This window comes from Lathamus discolor, chromosome 4, assembly GCF_037157495.1.
Source record: "Lathamus discolor isolate bLatDis1 chromosome 4, bLatDis1.hap1, whole genome shotgun sequence".
NCBI lineage: Eukaryota > Metazoa > Chordata > Aves > Psittaciformes > Psittacidae > Lathamus > Lathamus discolor.
In genome coordinates this window covers 3,251,621-3,273,974 of record NC_088887.1, presented here as the reverse complement: position 1 = coordinate 3,273,974, position 22,354 = coordinate 3,251,621, and the positions used below count along the sequence as shown (strand labels likewise).

The following is a 22,354-nucleotide window of genomic DNA, read 5'->3' as shown; positions in this document are numbered from 1 at the left end:
TATCACAAGATGTCCCAGAAATCGAGCACGAGATATTGTGGCTGCAAGCCACAGTTAGGCATGAGTGTGCTGACATATGGGAATTGCTTGTCGTTATTTGATCTCAAATGATTTTCAATAATGCTTCGCTGTCGCAATAACTTGCGTTCTTATGAAGATGAATTAAGATCATTGTGTTACATCACGACACACCTCATTAATACAAAGCAGCTTTGCACCTTTATCAGCAAGATGCATTTGCACAAAAAGCCTAATGTCCTTGTGCTGAAAAGCTTATAATGTTAAGTTACCTGTTCGATATTTTCTCTGCACGAGGATGACAAACCCTTTCTATGACTTCTTTGTGTGTTATGAAGTATTGCATGTACACTGAGGCAACATTTTGCTTAACGTATAATGGAAGCACAAGTACTGCATTAATAGTACCCTTGTACTGTTTCTGGCTTTCGTACTCAGAGATAACACAGTGCATTAACGCACTCCAGTCGATTTAGGTTAACAGCTGAGTAATGAAAAGATAAGCATTCATTAAACTTGATATGATATTGGATCCATTTGGACCAAGACCAGCCATAGGTGCCCCATGTCAAAGTAAGTGATGGGGAATAGGAGACGTTCCCTCTACCCCCATACGGTATTTTATTTGGCCTTGGTAACGTGCTATAATTTGAAATACATACTCTCCAAGAAGCCCTATGGAGAAATTTCCTCTCTAAAAAGCAGGAAGCTATTTTTCAAATGCTACCTTTTAGTTTTGGAAAAAAAAAAAAAAAAGAAAAGAAAAAAAAAAGACTGCATTCAAGCTAGAAGATCAGCTACCAATATTTTTTAAGTGATCTGAAGCATGACAAGCTTAGCCAGTAAGAGAAAACCCATACTATCTATCCTCTATTGTCTGAGGGTTAATATAGTTACACCAAGCCTATTACTTCAGAGCCACCTAATGAAAAATGTTCTATTTAACAAAGTGACCATCAACATCCTGAAGAGGTTCCTCTGCTATCTGTCTTCTACCTTTAATTTTAATTAAGAAAACAAATGGACAGTAAATTTGAAGCAAAGAATCAACATTAATCTCTAAATCAAAAGGATTTATATTGAGATTACAATTAATCACATGCATGGAATATCTTATTTAATAGGGTGATGCCCTCAGTTACTTTGTTTAATCACTAAAACAATTCAATTTCCAAAATTAGAATTTGGAACCATTCCAACCATATCCCATTAAGATTATCAATTCAGCAGGAACAGTGACACTAAACCTCTGAAAAAGAAACTCTTCAGAACTTCTTTATCCCCGCACTGAAGAATGTAAAGAGTGAGCGGAGAGACTGACCCTCAGTTAAAAATAGGAAGGGGTAATGCAACATCTAATCAAGGAGGCAACCCCAGGACATTTGCACTGAAACTTACGGGTGACATTACTCCATTCCACTCAAACAAAGGCCATTAGGCCAGATTTGAGGCTCAAGTAAGCAGATAAACTCCTAGATTTCCCTCCAGTTACTCTGGATGTGTTTCCAGCTAATTAATATAGAAAGGATTTTGCCATCAACCCTAATAAGAGCAGAGAAGACAGCCCTAGATTTGCACTTAGAATTACCAGCTGTTGTGTGGGATATTGCACAGAGATCAGATCTTGGCCCAGATGCACAGACACGCTGTCATCAACATATAGGCTCCAGGGTTCACCAGCAACAGCTTCCGCAGCTGGTTATGCCTTTTATTCAGGTTCACTTTAAACCTCGTTCTTCAGCCACCTTATCCAGAGTTAGGATAGTCATTTCCCGTGCTCTTTTCTTGTCAAAAAGGGACAACCGAACATCCCCAAGAAGAATCTCCTGTTGGTCGCAAAAATGGGCGGTGGGATTTGAGAAGGCAAACCAATGCAGTCAGTTTGGATTAACTTGGCCATAATGTTTCAGCCAGCACATCAAAACATAGGCAGAACAATTCCCAGACACATGAATTTACACGCACATGTCTTTCACCTCAAGCCAAATGCCGTAAGTCTTCAGATATTGCCTCAGCAAGATTAACGCAAGACTCTTCATTACATGATCAATAAGCCTGTCCTCTTACAGGTTCTTTTTCTCTAGCCCCACTTAGCTTCCACTCTGTGGCAGCACGGATTTATTTAAAGATACAATATACATTAACTGAAGACGGAAATCTGCCTAATGATTCCTGTTCTCCTCTTATACTCTAGCACCATGTCTATCCCCTTTATAAAAGAAGGGGGTGGTCAAGAAGAAACTGGGTCATGGTGCTGTGGACACAACAGAGGGTGGTTGTATCATAATGTCCATGTCATACTGTAATAAAAAGAGCAGTCACACACTGCTTTCTTATTTAAATGACTTTTCTCATTTTAAAAGTCATTTTTCAAGTACATTTCTCACTCCACGTGCTCAGAGTCAAGCTGTCAGCAGAGGAGAACAAGCCCTTCTGGCTCCATGCCCCCCTTCATGTGCCAAGTCTCCTCCAGTGGCACCTCAACCACCTTCTCCTTTTCCTCCCTCCTTCACATGGCTACAGCCACTTACCAGCCCGCAACCTCCCCCCCCCAGCACACCCTGAAGAGCAAAAACCATTCCCAGCTCCAAAGCCAGACCTGCCACAGAGATGACACACTCTGCATACACACACACACCCCAGCATGTCCTCATCCTCAAACCTGGTCCCCAAGACCCCTGCTGAGAGACATCAATGCACCTCGGCCAAGGGGCAACCCCAGCCACAAAAGATGACCAGATTTACCAATACCCCCTCACACCACTGGCCCATCACAATGCCAGAAAGGATGAGCGACTTTGCTCCTTCCTCTAACCCTGAGAAAAGCACAGGTTAGCTCATTAGAGCAAGGAGCTCAAGGGTGTTCTGTGACCAGCATCAGACAAAAGCAGACATCAACATGCAGGAACACACTCTGGGCATTTTCCTCAAGCACACACTTAAATGCACAATAAAACTGATGGAGATGGCTGCTCACAAAGTGACATAATTGAAGTCAGAGCCACCACAGACCAGGACAGGTCAGGGTGTCCCCTGCACGCTGGCAGAGAGAGAAGCTGGAGGGGAGCTCCCTGCACTCTGCTCCTGGGTTCTGCTCAGTAGCTAAGGGTGGAAGCAGGGATTGGAGGAGTTCAGCAGCCTTTTTAACACAGCAGTTGTAGCAGTCTGTTTAGTACTAGCTCAAGGGGGAAAGCAGTAAGTCGTGGTTACCCAGGGCAGGAGCCGAAGGGCTGTGCAGATTGCAAGTCTAAGCTCTCACTGAGCATGTATTGTCTGAATATTAACGAAATGCAGATTGCATACCAAATTAATTTGCAGGATAGTGAAAGACTAATAATTCGCAGGACAGCAAAAACCTAACAAAGCTATGGGTGCTGTCGTCGTGCTCAACATTTTAATGCTGTATTTATATGAAGCTTCTGCTTCTTCCTCCTAAGAGCTTCTTTAGGTGAAAAGTTACTTTTACATCACTCAATTCTCTTTGGCAGTTAATTTTGAGCAGACAATGCATGCTGCATAGAAGGGATTAGAGTGAGGATTGTTCCGTAACCAGCCCTGTTATCCACTGAGAAATGCTGCTATTTCATTACCTCCAGGGATACTTGAATTTCCCTGGATTTTTGATGCATGTGGAGGAAGTACCAGCAGTTAATGCAAAAAAAGGGACTAACTACTGGAGGGTCACCGTCTCATAAGAAACCTGATGTTCCCAGCCAGCTCTGCAGCTTGTCTTCTTGACATGTCAGCTACCATGTTGACTTCAGGCAAGAAATAAGAATATTAACCAACAAATCAAGTAAACACATCTTCTTATATGAGTTTGGACTATATCAAAATAACAGCTTCCTAAGTGTTGGTTTTGCTGGTACAAAACCAGAAGAAAGATACAAGCAGAAGCAACCCCTCTTACCTCTACTGAGCACCCACAGCAATTTAAAGGGAGTCAAGGGCAAAGCGTTAGCCTTCGCTGTTCCATAAAACCTATTGCAATAAATTCAGCAAGAAGATGCAAGCATCTGAAACCAAGGATGGTGCCAAGAAGGCAGTCGTTCTTGTCATCATGAACCTTAGCACTTGCTCCAGCAGCACTGCTTGTCCTTCCCAGCATGTCAGCATTCCCCTTGAAGCCCTGCCAGCTGTAGGCTACTTGAGGCAAGGACAAGGTGCTGCCACTGAGCCTTGGGCTGCTTTATAGAGGACTGCTCAGCTGGAGGACTCAGCCATTGCCACCCTGCACAGCTCCCTCATGCCCATAGAGCCAGGGAGGATTGATTGATCGTATTAATGGGGGAAACAGGACACCTTACACTGGGGGAAACCGATCCTTCCCGGTGGCAGTACAGCCCCGGCCCAGAGCAGCACCGATGCTAAGGAAAGTGGGGTGATTAATGGAGAAGAATTGATCCACCCAGTCCTTGTCAGGCGGCCAACTGCTGCCTTAAACAAAGAGGTCTATGTGTAACTCTACCAGGCAGTCACTTAAATCATGCCACAGCTTATAATGTCTCCCCATACATTCCCTCACTTGAGTCCGCCCTTCCTTCTTAACAGCTACTTACGTATTAAACAACCTCCTTTTCTACACACTTTGAAGACTGACGGTGGAAAATTTCCTTGAGGTATAGCAGCCTTATCCACCCAACTGCCCTCGGATCACGTCCCACTTTCTCTCCAAAAGGAGGCCATAAAATGTGTTCAGAAAACCCAAGGGATTCCAAACCGAAGAGTAAAGATGGAGGGAGGCCTTGTTGAAGCTTCCTCATCCAAGATAAAGTCAGTCAACAGGTAACAAAGACGCTAGGAAGGAGGATATGTATAGCTTTCAGTGCTGAAGCATACCGTGCCAAAACCTACCTTGGGCTAGACACACTGCAGTATTATTGTTATTTGTTGCCTTTTGGCAGTACATGTCACATCTATGAAATATATTTTTATCTTGGTACTTTTTCCTGAATTAACAAAACCTCCTTATTCAATTCCACAGCATGGTCGGGCAAGAGAGTTGCATCAATCCCTTCCTGAAGGGCAGAAGCACACCTCTCCTTCAGATTTGACCCTCAAATCTCATTAACTGCAACAGCATCCTTGGGGCCCAATGTTTGCACACGACGTTCCTGAAAGGGGAAGGGAGGCAGAAGAGACAAGCGCACCCCCAGCGAACAGAAGGCCGAGTGCTCTATCTGGATCCCCTCCACCCCCACCATAGAAGTCCCCAGGGCAGGGCTCTGCTAACAAAAAGGGGCTTTGCAAATACCACGCTAGATAAGCACAGTAGCATAGGCAGCTTTTGGCATCTGTTCATCATTAAAGATAACCTCACCTGAATGGCTGGGAAAACAGCCCACCTGCTTTTAAAAATAGGCTTCCTCTTTTCTCACAGCAATCTGCCTGTGCTGAGTGATGCTTTAAAAATATACCAAGATATAGTGCTAACACTGAAGCATTTCCTTACCCAGCCGGGCAGGGATAAGATCTGCATCTCACAAAAGGCCAACATATGGTGCTGATAGCTCCCTGATTATGTCAACATTTATTAGTTAAGTAAAAATCACCAGTCTTCTTTAAAGGAAGGAGCCCAGATGCCTGCAATTAATATTTCTCCACCCCACCGAAGAAACTGTAACGTAATTCCAAATGTCTCGACTTGAAAAGGCTCAAAACTCACAAATTATGTCATTAGAAACAGCAACGGGTAACAAGAGGTTCAGTATAATGTATTTTCATTAGCCGAGGCTAATTGGAGCCAAATGAGTAAAACAATGCTGCAAGGGCGAGCAGCAGAAATCCTTGGGTCTTTAGGAGATGAAATAAATGAGGGTAATCAGTGGCGTATGCAGAATACAGCATGTTCAATTAATATAAATAGGATAGCAGTCAACGGCAGCGCTCCGCTGGGGCGCAGATGAGTGCTGGTGGGCAGCAGATGTCTTATTATATTGTACAAACACAAGCAGTATGGCAGCCGAAACCAGTGAAAACACTCGGGTTTGAGGTACACCCAACAAACAGGACTGAGGGGGGTGGAAAACCCAACACAAATTGCCACAGGAGGAAATCCTGCCAAGCGGAGCGGAGGTGTTCCGAGAAGCCAGCATGGACCTGGGGAGGAGATGGGGAAAGGGGAGGAGGCAGCTGCCTGTCACGTTAGAGGAGAGACAGTCGTGGCAGCTCTACCCTTTGGCAGCTCCAACACTTGCCACCTGCACACACAGATATTTTGTGGGGGTGGATTATCTGATCCATCCTCCTCCTCCATCTTTTCATCACGTCAGTTTAATTGTTACAGTAACGATAGTCAATTGATTTTGCAATTTCAGCTTTCAGGCCCTTCTGAAGCGAGAACAACCAACCTTGTCTTTCACTTCAATCTTCTTCTCAATAAGATCAAGGCTGCTGTCCCTCAATTTTCTCCTCTTTTAGAAGAGAGAATAATGATGAGATCTCTCTTCAGCATTTGCTTCTTATCTAACGTGTGGCAGAGCATGATTTTTCTGTGGCTGTTGTTCCCCTTAGGCAAATCCCCTTTTTGAATATTATGCTTTGGGGCTTACATCTTTTCAGATATAATTTGATAGCTCAGAAGTCACAAGACGCCCGTGCTTTTCCAAATTACTGGCATTTTTACGCAATTCCTGATATATCTTTTTGCAATTCCCGAACAAAAATTGCCAATAATGCTCTTCTCGTTCTCCAAATAAAAACCTCAGTGGCTCACATCCCTCTGCAGCCAACACTGAAGTCTACTGTACAAGAAAGCACTGAATTTAAGCAAGATATACAAAAGCTTAGTGAGCTATCACTCACATCCACAGACATCCTGCCTACTTTTCATAGTGCTAACTACCACAGTGCAAAACAGCAATGACATTATGCACCCTTTAATATAACAACAGCTTCGTGACCAAATCCACACTGACTAATCTTGAGTACTGTCATTTAGCATCGCTAGATGATGCTTTGGTGACTTAGCCAGTGCATGACACACATTTTGAGTCAAAGATTGATTTTATCTTTTACCAATTCTGTAATTTTTTAGCATTTGATACATAAAAATTTGGAGGGTTTCTTGGTCTTAATTCCAAGATTTCCCCTCCCTCCTGAAGAAAATAGCTTTCACACTCAAGAAACATGGGGAAAAAACAGATGTTAAATACCAGAAGGGTCCAAAAGTCGTATCATTATGAAACTGAAGGCGAGTTAGCATTTTTCTTTTGTGCTCTATTCCATGGCCTGTGTCTAAAGGTGAAGGCAGGCAGCAAATCACACAGGAGCTATCACTGCAATACAGCCACAAGATAAATAGTCAAACATACAAGATAGATACAACATACTCCATACAAGATGGAGTATCAGAGATGGTTTAGGAGTGAGTCACATACAAGAGTTAGAAGTAATTATGTGCCAGTAAATCATGCAAAATTATTGATGAGCAGCTGAACATTCATATCCATGAGCTGTTAAAACACATTCCAAGTTCCTGAAGTTTGCCTAGACATTTGTCTCTAAGCATTATTTATTGGTCCCAGAAATCTATCTGTATCAGAAATCTATGCAGATCAAATCCAAAATCTATTTACTACTGCAAAAATCAAACCTCTCTAATCCTGCAACAAGGCTTTGGAAGAGGCCTGAGGCTGCATCATCCAAACAATGCTTTAAGAAACAAGAAGCCAGCTCATAGACCTGTTACTGCTGAATCTAGAGTAAGTACATCAAATGCACAGCAAAACGTTAAGCTGAAGGAATGAATCCGGGTAATCCACTAAACGCTTCAGAAGTGGCAATTCCTGGTGCTGTTTCATTTATGCTGCACCAGCCCAATTGTGTTGGGACACACTGGCATTTTTGCTGTCCTGTGTGGAGGAAACAAAATGAGTTAGAAGGCAGACTAAACAAATCACCTGGAATGAGTGAAAGCACACACCTGAGCTGACTAAGGTTGATTGGCAGCACAGACAGACAGAAGATCAGCTCCTTGGATCACTTACAGGCAATAAAAAAGATGTCTAAATTGGGTTTAAAGTGTTTTTTTCATAGGGAAAAAGAGCATTCCACAGATATTCCCCTGTGAAATGCTGGAGAAAAAGGAACAGGTCACTGATGTCCAGCTACTGTTTTTTGATCCTGAAATTGTTAAATTGCCACTAAAACCAAAATTATTCTGCTCCCTTCTTCCCTCAGTGGCTTGTCACAAGGACAAACTTAAAACCCAAGAGGAAACTCAGCCCATTTTAAAGCTAGGGAAGAATCAGTGGGGATAGGAGGAAAAACCTCAATGCTTGTTTGAGATGAAATCCTGGTACCGACTAAGATAGCCATGAAACTCACAAGAAGTCTATCAATTTCCCGTCTGCCTTCTTGTACTCCTCCCCAAATTTTTAAGTGCTCAAACATAAAAGTGTTTACAAGGAAAAACCTGAAAGATTTCTGTAAAACAAAACCAAACCCCCCCAAAAAAGACGAAACCTCAACCAAACTCGTTCTAAATAATATTTCCCCTGAAATCTCATGGAAAAGTAAAGCAAGGGTTAAAGATGCATGTGTGAGTACTTTCAGGTGGACAAACTGATGGCATTCGTTTCCTTGTTAGGAATTAATCGGGATGAGTATTTCTACTCATTAATACGTATTTTGGGATGGAGATGAGAGCGATTTTCTAAAGACCACAAAAAGAAAGTCACAAGGTGCTATCCCCAAGCACGGTATCCAAAGTCAAATGTTACAGATTTTGCTGTTATCTCAGTATTTAGCTTTCATACGAAATAGTGAGAGAAGGGACAGGAGGAGGGTCAGAGGAAATAAGCTGCACATTCTTCAGCACATAGCCAACATCAACCTTTCACCTTATCTCAAAGCTTCTCAGTTAAGTCCTCACTAGAAGAGGCTTGAAGGAGCTGCTTAAGGTCAGAAGTCAGCCAGACTTCAGCTCCAGGACCTGATACAAGCAACCTCAGCACATCAGACCCTGGCCCTTTGGCCCCAGCCTCCCCAAGCAAAGAGCCCAGCCAGGAACAGAGAAGATGCACTAAGCAAAGAGAATGAAGCTTTATGTATTGGAATAGAGCACATCATCCTTTAATCAACCTTAAATCAGTGTGTTTACTGTAACAGTGAATGCCATCTGAACTCTTACTTTTTGGGTTTTAAGTTGCTCCTCTAAGATTTTCTCCCTTCCCCAAAATAATCTTAACAGAACTACAGACACTACAGACACTTAACAGACACTACAGGTTTTACAGACAAATAAAATTTGTTGAAGAAAAATCTGGTTTTCCACATTATATGTACAAGTGTACATAATTAACTTGGTTTAGTTTTTATTATATAGGTCATATTATGTAGGCCAAGTAACTTGTGAGCCAGATCACCATGACGCCTGGGCTACCTGCAGCAATTTGTTTTTCCAGCAGCAGGCTCATCCCAAAGGTTTACCTGATAGATTGCTTAGGCTAAACTCCTGTACTCCACCTCACATTAATGCACATGTTTGGGCATCAGTGCAGAAAGGTTCCCTGTTTCCCACCAGCCCTGTGTCCTTCCTCCTTGCCCTATATTGTCTTTTCTATGGAGGTAAAAAACCCCACTTTCTTTCAAACACAATAACAGTGATTTTCAATTAGAGTGCCCTCTTCTATCTCAGGCTTGGGTACCAACCATAGAAACCCAATGACTTTCCACAGCCTTCCCATCAATATCAGCTAGGACAGGGACCTTGTAATATTTTTTCCTCATAGAAAACAAAAGCTCAAACTCCCACTATTAAACTTGCAGATCTTTGCATCATTGCATAGTAGAAGAATAGTACAGGTACGTGGTGTTTGCATTTTATCACGTCACCACTTCAATGGGACAAGAACATAAGAAAGCATCGCCATTGCACCAGTTAGAGAAACCCCTCAGACAGCCAAAGATGAAGATGCTTAGTTCAGCTGGTGCTTATTCTACACACTCACAGCTAAGGCTCACCTCTGCAGTGCCCGGCTAGGAAAATCAGCAAGATACCAATGAATGTTTCCCTGCAGATGCTCTTCATTTGCAGAGGAACTGCAGCAGGGCAAGGCTTTCTGGCATGACAGGCTATCCGGGGCTTTCGGTCTGACTCCTCACAGCACTGTTCTCCAGTGAGAAGCATTAAGAGGCTCAAGTGTCCTTACTCTGGTCATCATTCAGGAGTCCTGCGTGCGCTGTTTCTAAAGAGGAATATTTCATTCTCCATCTCCCCTCCCTGGAAGCTATGTCAATCAGTCAACTTTGCCGCCACCACCACCCACCCAAGATGAAACAGCTCCACCAGTTCCCATTAGCACTGCAAGTCTGAAAAGTACAAACCCCACAGTTTATCGATTTGCTTTGACGTATTTAGGGTTCTCCCTTGGAAAAGCAAGTTTTCTGCAGGGGCAGAACCTCAGTCACCACTATACTCAAAGCACACAACCTCCCTTTCACAGCTCCTTGGAAGCACACAAGGAAGCAGTACCACTAGCATCACAAGCATTTACAAGCATGCAGAAAGTCTTAATAGAAAGTTAAAGACATAGCAAGGGGATTTCCCCCCCCCCTTACCTTGTTACCATTGAAGTGTTGATAAAGCTGCATGTCATTACCACCTTCCTCTACACTTACTCAGCTACTCTATTACATCTTCAAACTCCAGTGTCCCACTTAGACCCTTACAACAGAACCTACATAAATGTCCTTGTTTAAATCTGTGTTTGCTACAAGCAGAAGACAGTTTTCCCATTACTGCTTGTATGCCACCCTTGTCTTCCTTTCTACCTTACTCTAGTAAATTCACCAGGATGCTAAGATGATATTATCAGTAAAAACACTCAGAAGCCAGCTGAGATGAAAGGCTCCAAAACTCTCATGAGCAACTTCTACTCTGATGAACATAGTACAACTTTCAGGCACAAGGAGTTATATTTCATCTGTTGCAAAGATACGTGTGCTTCAGCTGCTGTTGGCACAGCTTGTGCTTTAAACGGGAGAGCAGTGGATGAAGGGGAGCGTGGTTTCCAGCTACCCTGTTAACAAGGAAGTTGCAACTCTGATTTCTCCCACTTTTCTCTTACAGCAAATTATTCACTGGTCTTTCTATATTTAGAAGGGAGACTGTGTTGATGTTGAGCAATACCATTCATAATTGAAGTTGCAAAGAGAGCAGAGAAACTAAGGGATGGGTGCAGGGGACAGAAAAAGAGAGCCAAGACTTTATGAAGGGAGTTGTCATAGACCACGCATAAGAGGCATTAAGGTTTTCCAGACAGGTCAGCATCTCTGTGAAAGCACCAACAAACAGAAAGCCGTGTTCATTGCCAAACAAAGCACATAATCAAAAATGCTTCATCCTCAGCAATACCATAACAACAGCAGAAAACTTGGCAGCCGCTAGCCAGAGAAGCCAGAACTTCATTGCGTTCAAAAGCACCACACCAGCCTTTACTGTCGTCACTCTAAGGCAGGTATCTCTCACAGCATGTCCTCAGACATCACAAGTTCAGAGCACTTTAAAACACCACAGTTTGCCCTTAGAATAAACCAGAATTAGGACTTCAGGACCAAGCTTCATTTCTGATTTATGAATCATTTCATAATATCTTAGCTCAGTGCCTCCAGCTACTATTCCGCTCCCTTTTTTCTGTAGGCAGAGGGAGAACAAAAGCTACTGCAGCTACTGATTGTCAGGCCCCTTCTGAAAGAAGCTTCCACCATGGCAATGAAGACCAGGTCAGCAAGGAGCAATTTCATTGCTCCATCCAGTACAGTTACCAACTTGTTGGGCTATGTGTATTTTACTCCAGCAGCTCACCACAAACAAGCTCTAATCGGTCTTTCTTTCTACCTCTAAAAATGACCAAACAGACTTCCTCTAGCAAAAACCTCTTTCCCTGGCCATTACTGTTCTCATATCAATTCTAGTAACCGGACACACCAGGCACCTGAAAAACCAATGAGCAGGAAGCAATGCAAGGTGGCCCGCTCACACAGACTGTGTTGGTGGCTATTGGGCCGCACAGAAACGCTCTTACCCCCCGCTGCTTTTCCCCCCAATTCATATTCAGCTCACACAAAGCCTGTGGGATGAGATTTTATACCACCTGAAGTGAGACACGTGCCATGGAACAGCATTGCTCAAAGCTTCAGGGAACAGCTATTCTTCACTCTGCTGCCTTTATCCCTGCCTTCAGATATTGGTATAAGACATGACAGAAATAACCCTTCCACCCCTCTTCATGAGAGCATCCCACTCACTTCCACCAACCTTATCCATGCTGGGGTACAACCAGGAGGATCCTTCTGCTGGAGGAAGAGCTGGCTCCACTCAAACAGGGCATCTTCTACAGCATTTAAAGTAAGCCTTGAGAAAATCCCCTTCTACTCTGGAAGAGAGAAGGAGCGTGACCTTAACTGCTGCTTAATTTTTGTATTACACTCCCATCATTCACTGCTATTGACAAGTCAGCTGTGATTAATCATACATGATTGCATCAACCAAGACACACCACAAAATAATAATTAGTAGATTAGCATATACATGTAACATTGCACCCTCAGAAACACTTCACAAACATTAACTAATCAGGGTTTCTTAAACTCGCTTCACCTGTCTCTCGCCTAGCTCCCTCCTTTCCCTTCCTTGCTCAGCTCTTGCTTGCTTGCAGGGCTGCTCCTTTCTCCCCCAGCTGTAAGAAATATTTGATTCTGCCCTTTCAAACCACATCTTTCTCCCCTCCTCGCTCCCTCATCTTCTCTTTTCTTCTTTTCACCCTCGGGCATCCTTGTTCCAATTAAAAACCCCAGCTGGAGCAGCTGGAAGAGGCCTAAATAGCCTAATGAACAGTGAGATGTATCAAAAGAGGTGTTTGCGGCTTTACGATGAGGTGAGCAACACTGAGTAAAAGAAATACGAATGACAGAAAATAGGGTAAGGTGTGTTTGCCTAAGAGTGAGGACAGCAGAGAGCTATGGAAAAGAAAGAATTAGGATAGAAGAAGAACTGTGCCCATTAACCTTTGTTTTTTCTAATCAAGAAGGTTTCAGGTGTGGCAAGTTCTCTTGCTGCAAGCTGCCCATGGAGAGGCAGCACCATGTGAGCCTGGAGCACAGACCAGAAGCTGATGCTGACAGACATGTCAAATGCATGCAAATTCAACAACTCAGGTTGCATTCTCTATCAGTTTCCAGATATCCACAGATTTGTAGTGAGAGGGGGATAAAATTCACTTTGTGTTCAAGAAAAAAGAAAAGGAAATTGTAAAATAAATGCCAAAGATTCAAAATGAGACTTTGTTTTTTTTGTTCAGTATGCCATCTTTTTAAACAATAACAGTACAAATGTCAAGAAGAGAGAAGAATCGTTTCATCTGAATGCATTACATGCACAAAACCAAAGTGCTATAACTTATTTGAGCGTTAATGTTGAAGTAACCATTTGAAAGGTTCTAAGAGTCAAGAAAGTGAAGGGGTCATCAAGCTTTTAAAGCAAGAGGATAAGGAGCCTCTGTTGCATCAGCTCAAGCCTGATACCCTGATGGAAGTGACTGTACAACAGAGAAACCCATTGAGAAATAAGGTTTAGCTGGTGATGCCAGACCCCCAGTGTCTCTGAGGGGATGCAGCAGTGGACCTCTCTTAGTTTCCCCCTTCGTGCTGCACTGTTTCCACCCTTCCACGTGCACTGTGGTCATACATAGGGTCCAGCACAGACTGTGTTTCTTTGCTTGTAATATAACTTGGCTATTCCAAGGAAATCTGAGGGTTCCTGTGTGGTCCTGCAGGCTGAGCAAACACCTAAGGTGAGAATTTGCTTGTACTACGAGCTTTTGATGCTGGGTGCAGGTTTGAGGTAAAGGAGTCTTCCCAAAGTTGAGATTGAGTGGGGCCATTCTGTTTTTAACTCTCTTTCACCAGATTCAGGATGATTTGATTTCCAGGAATAACATGGGAATTTGACATAGGAAACCTCCTATTCTCCCAGGGGTCCATGATACCGGCTGATTACACCCCTCTCCTCTGCTCCCATCTTGTGTCAAAAGGCAGCTGTAGCTGTTCCTATGAGGCTTTGCATGCATTACAGCATTTAGGAAAACATCTTGGAACTCATGGAGATGTTACGCAGACACACACAGAACAAGGGGAGGGAAAACGGAGGTATTGGGGAATAGGGAAAAAAGAAACCTAGCAAATTCATTGCTACCTGCTCTAGCCAGGCAGCAGGGCAATGTACTCTGAGCCTCTCCTCCAATCCCACTCACTTGTGGAAGCGTTCCACACTGAGAGTCACCAGCCCATGATGCTGTTCTTGTCCCCTGCCTTCCCAGGTGACTCCTGCAGTGGGTGGCTGGCTCTGCTGGCATCGCAGCAGCCCGCAGATCCATAGGGGGGGTTCGACAGGGAGGCAGCCTGCTGCCTCCTGGCACCAACACAGCTCATCGGGGATCTTCCCGGTCTTCCACATGGGTCTTGTGGCTGGACAAAGTCTCCAAAGGCACACACAGGGCAGGCAGGGGCCGTACGATAGAGCAGCATCGGCCTTGTTTGCACAGCGTAGTCCTGATGGAAAACCACGTGCGATGGTCCTGTTAGGAATGACTTCTGCTTTGCTGGTGGTGGGACAAGGAAAGTGTTGGGGTAAAACCGGCCCAATGAATGACATGAAGCAGAGTTAATGCAGGTGTGCTTCCTCGTCTGGGGCTTTATGGAGGAGGCAAGGGACTGGAATGGTGACTCTGAGGCAGGGAAATTTGGGATTAGTGGTTCTGCCTTCCGCAGAAAACTGATTATTTGGAATTAATGTTAATAAATCTAGCTTTCTTTTCCTATACTTCCTCCCCCTTCTCCCACCCCTTACACAAAGACTCCCTGCACGCTGCTTACAGTAACCAGCACAAAACAAACCTCTTTCCTCTTCTTTGTGTCACGTATATCCAACCATACAAACCCTTTGTCCCTCTTGCCATGGCTGACATGCCAGCCAGAGCTAACAGTCTTCACTTGGCAGGGATTTCCATGTGAAAGGAATGCTTTGAAGAAAGCCTGTGGGCTGGAGCCAAGGTAAAGGCTCCTCACTCCCTCCAGCAAATGCTGCTTTTCCAGTGTGAAAGCTGGAGCCACTGCCCTCCGAACGGCTGTTCCCATGGATTTGCCCCAGGTTGGAGCCTGTCATCTTCACAGCAGGAGCAGGATGAGGGCTTTACAGTGGGATGAGGATCGCCAACGGCACGAACATTGTTTCTCCATGAAGGAAAACAAACTTTGGTCCCAGGTTTCGGCCAGCAACGGCTTTCTAATGCAAACAGCGCTCAGTCACTTTGCTGTGTATAAAGAGCTGTCAAATGCCAGGTACCAAAGGGTGACTCGGCTTAGCAGGGGGATGTATAATCAGAGGTTAGCGGCTGGAAGCTAAATCCAGGTGATTTGAAGTGAGAAGCAAGGTACATTTTTAACAGCTACCCATTGAAATGAACTGCCAAGGGGTGAAACTGGGTGGGTTTTTTTGGCCTTAAATTTCTCAGTTGCCCTTCCCTGCACCAGAAGTTACTGCAGGGATGTAAAGCAGGCCTGAGCGAGACTTGCTGAGTTGCAAATAGCCTTGCATGGGGTGAGCACTGCAGAAGAATGAAGCTTTGTAGTGCCAGGGTTTCAGCAGGGATATTGGAAATGACCGGTGTGGGTACTGCTATCCTTTCAACTGGAGCCATCAGTCAGATTCGGAGCCTTGCCAACAACATCCCTCAGGAGGGGAAGCAGGCAATGGAATTGGGAAAGTCTTCACACAGCTTGTCTCCGAGCACAGGAGGAATCACACAGGAGCAGTCAGTGACTTTGCTGTGGAGCCAAAGCCCTTCCCAGTCACCTCAGCAGCAAAAAATCCCCTCTTGATTTTCATTAGGAGTACACCATTAGCAACAGCACCGGCTTTCCTGCCTCCTCTTCAGTGCATCTTCCCTTAAAACACACACACAGCTGTACCCCACAAAACCCTCATCCCTAAGTTTGCCTCCAGATTTTAGGGCAAAACTGCCTGGCTTTTTGCTCAGTAATTCTTACTGTTTCAGCCATCCATTCCTTAAAGGATCACAGCAGCTTCCTATTTTGACGTGGAGTGAGGAAGGGGAAACTACACTTCTTAGCTCCTGCAGGCTTCACCCACTGGAGCCGAGCCATGCACACAGCACTGATTGAGACGCTCAGGCGATGGCGGCAGCAGCAGTAGGTGGATGGCTGCTAAAATAGCCCAGCGCATTCTGTGAACCATGCAGGAGCATCATCAGGCGCCACGCTGCCAAGCCGCTCTCTGCTGATGTCCCTGGAGATGAGCTGTGCGCGGATCAGCACCAACACATGGAAGGTGCCTGTCGTGCGAGTGTGATCCTGTGACAGGATCCGTGCTGGATAGGAGGATGTCAGAGCATCAGTTACTGTGCGCTGCTGCTGTCACCCCACGGCACATGGTGCCTGTCCCCTCTTGCTGGGAGTTGTCCTGATGCTGCCAGAAGGCACAGGGGCTGTGGTGGCTCGGCCGACGGCGCTGCAGCGGGGCAGGAGGAGGCACTGCCGCACATGCCTTCGGATGCTTTCAGCTGTAACTGGGACAAGCAACGCAGCCGGAAGCGGCTTTACGGGAAACTGCCCTTACACAGGGATTTAATGCGCACATTACCCCTTCCTGCCCTTCTTATTTAGGGCATAGAAGCTCGCTTAAGCAACAAGCATAGGTGGCAAATGCTGTAATCGCACTGCAGGTGCGATTTATTGGTCTGTGCGCTAATTGCAATAAATACTCTTTCTGTCTGCAGGACCCGCGAGGGGAGAGGATCCCTGCAGCTCCCCGCATCCCTTCTCGCCCACCTTCGGCCTCTGCCGGCTTCAACCCTGCGGGGATGCGGGAGCAGGGGGTGCCGGACCCATCTCCCCCGGCGGAGGGAAGAGAAGCGCTGGGGCTCCCGCTGCCTGCCGTCAGAGCGGGGCAACAGCGCCGCGCCGTGGCCGCTGCCGGCACTGCGCCGGCACGGATGGCCGGGGAGGCAGTGCGGGGGGGCACCCGAGTTCTGGTTTTACAGTAAGCTTCAGCACATCATGAATAGTCATCAGCAAACGGGGGTGAGCTTTCCTTTCTCCGACTCGACAGCTGCTGAGCATAGGTCCGTGAACCACCCGTTATTGCAAGGGGCATTTCTTTTCCTAACGTTAACGTTTCTATTGTTGTGTTGTCATCCCACTTGTTTTATTGTGAATTACAGCTGAAAGGCTCTTTCCCGAGAAAAGATTGCTTTCTGTAGGGGAAATTTGGTTATTGCAAGCTTTCTGTGGGCAATTATTTGGACCATCCTCAAAGCAAACGTCTGCTTGTGTGGCTGGTATTGTTCTGTGCCGGTGGTCATGAACCATGCATGTTAGCTCACTGGCCCTGAAAGAGTTTACAGATTACCTTTAGTATGTGTAATCACTTGATCCAAGGCTTCCATGCCATCTTCTGCCACTTGTGTGAAGGGGCGGGGGTTCTTTTGGACAAGCTAGCACAGACGAAATACCCCACACAGAAGCACTGCTAGTGCATCACACACACCGCGGTTTCTGCCTCCAGGACGTTTGCCAGGCAGAAGGCAATCAGGTGCAGATACACACGGCCCACTCAGGTATAGCGATCGCACGTACAAAAAGGCACGCATTTCCCCTCTGTGACCCCTAGAACCCCTGTGCCTGTTCATGCCGGCATCCAGCCAGCCTGGTACCCCCGGTTCCAGCCTCCTCCCCCAGTTCGCAGATAACCAGATACTCCTCACCCTTTTAGTCCCTGCGCACCCAGTTCCCTCCTCTCCATCACCAAAGGGCTCCTTATCTCCGCGATGATCTCCTGAGCTGCCTTTTGTCTCCAACAGCTCATCGCCCTGCCCCTCACCTGCTGGATCAGCTGATCCCGCATTGGGAAAAAGAGGGGAAAATGAACTCTGGGAATAATTAAGAGCTCGGAAAGCTTTCAAGTTCAAACATAAATAAAGAGCAGGAGGCAGGGAGAACTGCATGCTTCTTTTGATTAATTCCTTTCCTTCCCACCCCAAAGACCGTGCGGTAAATAGAATGAAGCACAGTCCTGACAGACACAAACCTTGACTGCCTGTTTATAGATGGCGTGAGTGCCAATATTCCGGAGGGACTGTGCAGAACGAATCTGTCAGTGAATCAGAGCACATGTTACAAAGTGTGAAGGTACATGCTTCACATTAAAAACAAATCCTTCAGAATGTGTAGAATACCCTAAGTCTACATCTGCCACACCAGTTATTTCGATTGCGTTCTTAAAATTCATCCTGAATCTTATTTTCCACATCTTGGAAGTGTTAGAGCTGCAAAAAACAGTATTATAACTGCAGCTGTTGTGAAGTTCAGCTCTGAATAACTACGCAGCTGAATGCTGATTCCTACCCATGAATATATTTCCAGCCATCTTTTGGAAGCTGCCCATTTGAAGTAAGCAACTAGCTGAGAAACCCAGACTGAGAACCCTCACGGCTGCCTACCACTACCGCGATCACTGATACCTGCCACATTTCGGGGTGATCAGAAGATGCCATTTTATCCCACCTGACTCTTCCCAGCTCCCTTGTCATCTTTTCCTACTCTCCCCATTCCATCAAGCCCCTGTGTTACTGCTTCTGCTTCTACATCAACAGCATGCCCAAAGAGCGACATTCAACGCCAGTGATGCCACAGCCATTAGAATGAATTCCCAAGAGCAGAAAGAAAACCCTAACATTGCCAGCAAATGGATGGGGTTTTGGTATCCTTTGTCACCATTACTACCTCCAGGCAAAGGAAGCAGACTTGAGGAGCCTTTATGCTGTACAGTGATTTACAGTGTAAACTCTGAGTAATGTCTCTGATCACACCCAAATGCAGTCATCTGCATTACTAGGCAAATACAACACAAAAGAAACGTGTCCAATTATGAGATACGGTTTAGTATCAGCTAACAGCCCTGCTGACTGGTTGGCTGGGGTTTTTTCCCATAATGAGTTACAGCTACATAACATACAGTCACTTGCACTGGTTTGCCCCTTGAAAGCCATATGCTTTCCATCCTAATCAGACAGTGTGCAAGTTTGTGTCTGCAATCCGACAACAAATTAAAACACTTGAACTCTTTCTTACCTGCACAAAAATGAGTGCAGGCTGGAGCACAGCAAAAGCCAAACCCTTTCCCTATTAAGAGAGCTACAGAGCAACCCAGTTCTGCTCCATCTAATGCTACTTTTACATGGAGGTGGAAGAGAAGACAACTGAGCATTTCTTCTGTGCTCCTCCTCATCAACGCAGCTGGAAGCTATCGCCTTCCTCTGGTTGGACTTTGCCAGTTGAAATAAGACAAAACATTTTAGCTTAGCACTCTTATTTTAGCTCGGCACTCCTAACTCACAGCTCTTCCTACAGGACTTGGCCTGAACCGATCCGTTAGCTTGGAAAACAGTTCAGCCCTTTCCCACTCTCAGGCTGGAGCTAACAAAACCAGCCAAAAGCATCAGCCCAGCTTCGCTAGGAAGGGCTGGAAAATATTCTTTTCCCTGATTTCTCGAAATCAAGGTCCCTTGTGCTTGCTAAAGTTCTTGATATCACCGCTTTTTCTCCTCAGGCGTGTATGGCAAGGGGGCAGACAGACCACTCTGGCCCCTCCGGTTCCCCAGTGCTCAGAGCAGAGGGGACCATCCCCTCACCCTCAGACCCATGGCAGGTCACCATCCCCTCACATTTTTGCTCCCACTTCGTCTCCTGCAAGTCACTTAGAGGGATTGACACCTGGACCAAGCAGGCTGGTCCCAGGCAAAGCCTTGCTTTCCTTTGTACTCTAGCATCACCAGGAAAGCACATAATGGATTGCTCTGAAGTTCATGCATTCTGCTGCTACAGCAGCCAGGGAAGAAGGACTCCCGGCAACAGTTATTGGCAGCGTTAGCATTCCATTTGCATGTCAAAGCCTGTTGATACTTTTGGGACAGGCATTAGCAGTTCTCTCCTACACACACATACACAGCAGGGACTCAAAGGGAGAGCCACTCACTTGATGCTGAAAAGTTGCTTTCCTGACCACATCTCCCTGCGTTAAGGCATTATCTGCACACACAGCAATAGTGTTACATAAATACTACAATTACAGGCATATAAATTTCTCTGTGCTGCCCAGCTCACAGTGGCGGGTTCACTCCGGCATTCAAACCTGTGTTTTTCAGACCAACAGACATGCTCCACAAAGCAGCTTCACCCTAGTGAGGAAGATCTCACCGAATCATTATGAATGCTGTGACAGTGATTCCTGCCCTGGGCTCATACAGAAGGCATACCTAACACGGGATGCTGAAGGACCGGAACAGAGGGGTTTGCTTGCCATCAAGCAAATACAGAGGTAGCAGCGCTGTCAGAGATGCATCACCAACCCAGAGAAAAAGGTCAGGCAAGGAGCCGTGTGAATAGGGGATGCTTCAGGGATAGCATGAAATTAGAAAAAGGAAATTACTTGATCAATGCAAAATGTTATTTCGGCTCAGAAGAAAAAGGGTCACTTCTGTCTGTACATTAGAGAACAAGTGCATTTGGACACAGCATTTGGCTTACACAGGACAGCAATCAACAGTGCTACACCGAGAGCTTGCAATATTCAGCATAGCACTGCTCCTTGAGGCCTGCCTGGTGCGCGCTCAGCAGCTGAGATATGACATAGAGCACCAAAGCTAGAGGGTCGGAGAGTGGGCAATGTGTGAGTCAATAAGAAAACCAGAGAGCAGGCCACATATGCATCCAAAGGAAAGAAAGAGTGCCAGAAAAAGAGAATTTGAAATTAAAACGTACCAAATACCACAAAGTCAGAAGCACAAAGTTAATCCAATAACTTCCACCTGCAGAGATCACACTACACCATGAAAAAGTAGTTAGAAATCCATCCAGCAGCCCTTCACTTTTGGCCTGGGATCTGAAGCTGTACTTTTCTGGCCCAATTTTACTTATGTTCAAAACCTGCCATACTAGAAAAAGCATACCTTTACAGGCAGCAGAATATACAGTACTCACTTTTGTACCTGGCAAATCTACCTAACCTAGTTAGGACCTGCCAGATTAAAAATAGACATTAAAGGTTTGAAGTGTGGCAGGTGACTCTAGCAACCGCTGCCTCCCAGATAAAAAGACTCCCAAATGGATCCAGGACAGACATGCAAGCCATTTTCTTACTGGAGTGAACTGCAGTCCATAGCGCAGCAGAGGACTCTCCATGTTAATGGTGCTGCAGTAAGCAGCACACAGTGGCTCAGAGAAGCAGAAACTTGCTTGAAACCATTGGACTACCATTTCCTTTTGCGTACTGAGGGATTTGTGACCATGGAGTGTATGACTCACTTGTAGGGATACTGGGGGCAGAATTAATCTGTAAGTGAAGCAAAGAGCTCAGAATTCCCTCCTCTTGTAGCTAAATCCCTCTTTTATTGAGGGGAAAAAACCCAAACCCATACTATGGGAAACAACCTGGAAATGGATCCAGTAGGCAAGTCATAGGGGTGAGAACCAGAATATAATCAAAGTAAAACCAATTTCCTTCTAAGCCTATTCCCTAATTTTTAATGTTTTACTGTAAATAGGTAGGAAAATACAAGGCCTTTTGATTCTCTATGGCCTTCCACAGGGTGTGTGAGGCCAAAGGAAGCACACGGTAGGATACTACATGTGCTTTCTGTTACAAAGCCCTGATTTAGGGCTCCCTGAGACCAAGTGAATTAGGCATACGTAGCTGTCTAAAACAGTGCATAGGTAACTGCACCACCACCATGTAATTACAACACAGCATAGTCACTAATTAAACTTACAAATGTATTAAATGCTTCTGCCTTCCAGGACATGAGAAATCACAGCTCATTGCTTTCTGCAGAAGGAACCAATCCGTTAACAATCAAGCTGCAGGACACTTTTGCCTAGCAACTTTCCACACGTGGAGTCACACCCCCAAGGAACATGTTTCAGGATAACCAGGCACTCTTACCCCTGCCCAGGGCTCTTGGAGGACAGGGTCGGTGGTCTTCTCAAAGGAGCTGCAGGGCCATCTCTTGTGGCAGGGAACCATCAAAAGGGATCATCTACAAACCAATTTCTCCCTGTGGAGCCTTCAATTACTTGGAGCCCGCAGTCATACTTAACAGTGTCAGCTGGCTGCCAGTTTGTCAGCTATTGCTTGCGAGCATCCAGCTTCCTTTTGGCTTGAATCAAAGCCCTCTGTGATGTATGTAGAAGCATTAGGGCAAACATGGTGTTCGCACTCCCAATGCGAGATTGCTTGTGGTTGGTTTGTTTCCCTGAT

General features: G+C 45.4%; 1 long non-coding RNA gene across 1 annotated transcript in view; it reads right to left on the bottom strand.

The window, feature by feature from the left end:
* LOC136012533 (uncharacterized) overlaps positions 1-12,424 on the bottom strand; it is a 130,787-nt gene extending 118,363 nt beyond the window's left edge. The window contains exon 1 of the long non-coding RNA XR_010611794.1: positions 12,281-12,424. This is a non-coding gene — a long non-coding RNA (uncharacterized LOC136012533). The remainder of the gene's footprint in view (positions 1-12,280) is intronic.
* Positions 12,425-22,354: the final 9,930 nt, after the last annotated feature.